Raw genomic sequence first — 4,418 nt, 5'->3', positions numbered from 1 at the left:
TTTTTTGATCATATATATTGATCTTGCACACTGTGACCCTGCTACATTTGCTTATTAGTTCTATTAGTTCTTAAAGTGCATTCCACAGGGCCAGGTGTGGTGTCTCACACCTGTAATCCCAGCACTTTGGGAGGCTGAGGTGGGAGGATCACTTGAGCTCAGGAGTTCAAGACCAACCTGGGCAACATAGTGAGACCCTCATCTCTAGAAAAATTAAATAAAATATACTCCATAGAATTATCTACATACATGTCTTCTGCAGTTAAAGACATTTTTACTTATTATTTTCTAACCTACATGCCTTTGTTTTCTTTTCCTTCCCTGATTTCACTGGCTTGAAATTCCAGGGCAATGTTGAATAGGAGTGGGGAGAGAGAATGTTCTTGTCTTTTTCATTATCTTAGGAGAAAAACATTCAGTCTGCACCATTAAGTATTAAGTTAGCCATAGTTTTTTGGTAAATAGTCTATTGTGAAGTCTCCTTTTTTATTGCTGATTTTGGTAATTTGTGTATTCTTTGTTTTTTTCTTGGTCTCTATTAAAGCTTGTCAATTTTGTTGATCATTAACAACAACAACAACAGCAACAACAAAACTTTTGGGTCAGGCGCAGTGGCTCACACATGTAGTCCCAGGACTTTGGGAAGCTGAGGCAGGCGGATCACAAGGTCAAGAGATTGAGACCATTCTGGCCAACATGGTGAAACCCCGTCTCTACTGAAAATACAAAAATTAGCTGGGCGTGGTGGCGGGTGCCTATAGTCCCAGCTACTCGAGAGGCTGAGACAGGAGAATCACTTGAACCTGGGAGACGGAGGTTGTAATGAGCCGAGATTGCGTCGCTGCACTCCAGCCTGGCAACAGAGTGAGACTTCATCTCAAAAACAAACAAAAACAAAAGACTGAGCGCCGTGGCTCACGCCTGTAATCCTAGCACTTTGGGAGGCTGAGGCGGGTGGATCACGAGATCAGGAGATCAAGACCATCCTGGCTAACATGGTGAAACCCCGTCTCTACTAAAAATACAAAAAAAATTAGCCAGACGTGGTGGCAGGCGCCTGTAGTCCCAGCTAATCCAGAGGCTGAGGCAGGACGCGTGCCACTGCACTCCAGCTTGGGAGACAGAGTGAGACTCTGTCTCAAAAAAAAAACAGAACAAAAAAACCCAACTTTTGGTTTTATTAATTTTCTCTGTTGTTGTTTTTTTCTATTTCATTGATTTCTGCTCTAATCTTTGTTATTTCCTTCTTCTTACTTTGGGTTTGATTTCCTTTTCTTTTTTGAACTACTTGAGGTGGATGCTTAGATTATTGATATTTGATTTTTCTCCCATTGCAGCATAAGCATTTCAATTATTTAAATTATAAATTTCCTTCTAAGGCTGGGCACAGTCACTCACGTCTGTAATCCCAGCGCTTTGGGAGGCCGAGGCAGGCAAATCACCTGAGGTCAGGAGTTCAAGACTAGCCTGGTCAACATGGTGAAATCCCACCTCTACTAAAAATACAAAAATTACCCAGGAGTGATGGTGTGCACCTGTAATCCCAGCTACTCGAGGATGTGGCAGGAGAATTGCTTGAACTCGGGAGGCAGAGGTTGCAGTGAGCTGAGATCGTGCCACTGCACTCTAGCCTGGGTGACAGAGCAGATCACTTGACTGGTCTTGAACTCCTGGCCTCAAGTGATCTGCCCACCTTGGTCTCCCAAAGTGTTTGGATTACAGGTGTGAGCCACCACACCTGGCACCCTGATGGGATTTTGACTGGTATTGCATTAACTCTATTGATTGCATTGGGAAGAGTTTGTCACATAACCATATTGATTTTTCTACTTTATAAACGTTTATGTAGATATTTTTTCGTTTCTCTCATCAGTTCTTGCTTTGTTTTCAGCATTCTCCTCTTACACATGTTTCGTTAGATTTATACAAAGTGTGAATCTGTTTCTTATGCAATTCTAAATGGTACTTTTCAAAATTTCTGATTTATTTGTTTATTGCTAATCTATAGGAATACAACTGATTTTTTTTTTCTTCTACAAATGTCTGAGGTAGGAAAACCACGCTGCCCAGCTTGTGGCAGCCCTGACAGTCCTCTAAGGCTGATCTTGGCCTCCAGCCCTGACTGAGGAGAAAAGGGGCCACCCATAGCCCCACTGGCACAATTGATTTTTCTGTGTTGATGTTGACCTCATATCCCATAACTTTGCTTAACTCATTTATTTTTTATAGGAGCTTTTTGTAGATTCTTTGTGATTTTCTGTAAAGACAATTATGTATTCATAATTGAATAGGTTTGTTTCTTCTTTGCCAGTCTGTAGGCCTTTTATTTGTTTTTCTTGACTTCTTGCACTGATTAGGGCTTCTAATAAAATACTGGATGGGTGTGTTAAGAGGGGGTATCCTTGCTTCTTCCTGAACTTAGAGTAAAAGAATTCAGTTTCTTCCCATAAAATATGGCAGTAGATGTAGGGTTTTTGTGAATGTCTATCATTGAGTTGAGGAATTCCCTTTAATTCTTAGTTTGCTGAGAGGTTTTTATCAGGAATAAATGTTGAATTTCTTCCATGTCTTTTTTTTTTTTTTTTTTTTGAGATGGTGTCTCGCTCTATTGCCCAGGCTGGAGTGCAGTGGCACAATCTTGGCTCACTGCAAGCTCCACCTCCCGGGTTCACCCCATTCTCCTGCCTCAACCTCCCAAGTAGCTGGGACTACAGGCGCCCACCACCATGCCCGGCTAATTTTTTTGTATTTTTAGTAGAGACGGGGTTTCACCATGTTAGCCAGGATGGTCTCGATCTCCTGACCTCGTGATCCGCCTGCCTTGGCCTCCCAAAGTGCTGGAATTACAGGTGTGAGCCACCATGCCCAACCCCCTCTTCCATGTCTCTTAACTTCTCTTTCATATTTCACCATTTTTTCATTCTTTGCTGAATTCTTAGTAATTTCTTTTTTTTTTTTTTTTTTTTTTTGAGACGGAGTCTCGCTTTGTCGTCCAGGCTGGAGCTTGGTGGCATGACCTTGGCTTACTGCAACCTCTGCCTCCCAGGTTCAAGTGATTCTCATGCCTCAGCCTCCCCAATAGCTGGGATTACAGGTGCCTGCTACTATGCCCGGCTAATTTTTGTATTTTTGGTAGAGACAGGGTTTCACCATGTTCGCCAGGCTGGTCTTAAACTTCTGACCTCAAAGTCAGCCTCCCAAAGAGCTGGGATTACAGGTGTGAGCCACCACACCCAACCTCTTTTGAGGTTTTAAATCTTAATAATTATAGTTTCATTCCTGGAAGTTTTATTTGGTTCATCTTCAAATATGCCTAATTAATTTAATTAGTTTCTTTGCCATATTTTCAGTATCGTTTTACAGTTCTTTTTTTTTTTTTCTTCAGATGAGGTCTTGCTCTGTTGCCCAGGTTGGAGTGCATTGGCACCATCTTGGTTCACTGCAACCTCCACCTCTCGAGTTCAAGTGATTATCCTGTCTCAGCCTCCCGAGTAGCTGAAATCACAGGCACGCACCACCACACTCGGCTAAGTTTTGTATTTTTAGTACAGATGGGGTTTCACCATGTTGGCCAGGCTGGTCTCAAACTCTTAACTTCAAGTGATCCACCCATTTGGCTTCCCAAAGTGCTGGGATTACAGCTGTGAGCCACCGTGCTTGGCCTGTTTTACACTTTTTTACACATGTTAACATATTTTTTTTTCAGCTGGGCGTGGTAGCTCACGCCCATAATCCCAGCACTTTGGGAGGCTGAGGTGGGTGGATCGGGAGTTCGAAACCAGCCTAACCAACATGGAGAAACCCCGTCTCTACTAAAAATACAAAATTAGCCAGGTATGATGGCTCGTGCCTGTGATCCCAGCTACTTAGGAGGCTGAGGCAGGAGAATCGCTTGAACCCAGCAGGTGGAGGTTGCAGTGAGTCAAAATCATGCCATTGCACTCCAGCCTGGGCAACAAGAGCGAAACTCCATCTCTCTCTCTCTCTATATATAATAATAATATATATATTTTATATATATATTTTTGTGTGTATGTGTGTGTGTGTGTGTATATATAGTTTGTTTGTTGGTTTGTTTTAGAGAGAGAAATGGGGTCTCACTATATTGCCTAGGTTTGTCTTGAACTTCTGGGCTCAAACAATCCTCCTGCCCAGGCCTCCCAGAGTGCTGGGACTACAGCCTAGCGCCCAGCCCGAAACACTTAATTTTCTATCCTGCATCTCATCATTCTATTTTATGCAGTATTTGTGGGTCTCATCTTGTTATTCGTTGTTTCTGCTGACTCATGCTCTTGTGGTTTGTTTCTTTTTGAGTTTATTGATGTTTAATTGTGAGCTTATGTTCCTTGAAATTCTTTGTGGGAATTCTTTGAATCTGTGTTTAAAACATATTCTTCCAGAAAGGATTTTTGTTTGCT

The 4,418-nt window shown here is 42.2% G+C and overlaps 1 non-coding gene across 1 annotated transcript; it reads right to left on the bottom strand.

The window, feature by feature from the left end:
• Window positions 1–2,037: 2,037 nt before the first annotated feature.
• On the bottom strand, window positions 2,038–2,161 carry LOC112428241 (small Cajal body-specific RNA 20). The gene has a single exon (XR_003020216.1). It is a non-coding gene; the product is annotated as a small Cajal body-specific RNA 20 (non-coding RNA).
• Between the last annotated feature and the right edge of the window lie 2,257 nt (window positions 2,162–4,418).

The sequence above is a fragment of the Macaca nemestrina genome, chromosome 7 (genome assembly GCF_043159975.1).
Source record: "Macaca nemestrina isolate mMacNem1 chromosome 7, mMacNem.hap1, whole genome shotgun sequence".
In the NCBI taxonomy this organism is placed as follows: domain Eukaryota; kingdom Metazoa; phylum Chordata; class Mammalia; order Primates; family Cercopithecidae; genus Macaca; species Macaca nemestrina.
This window is presented reverse-complemented; position numbering and strand designations above follow the sequence as displayed.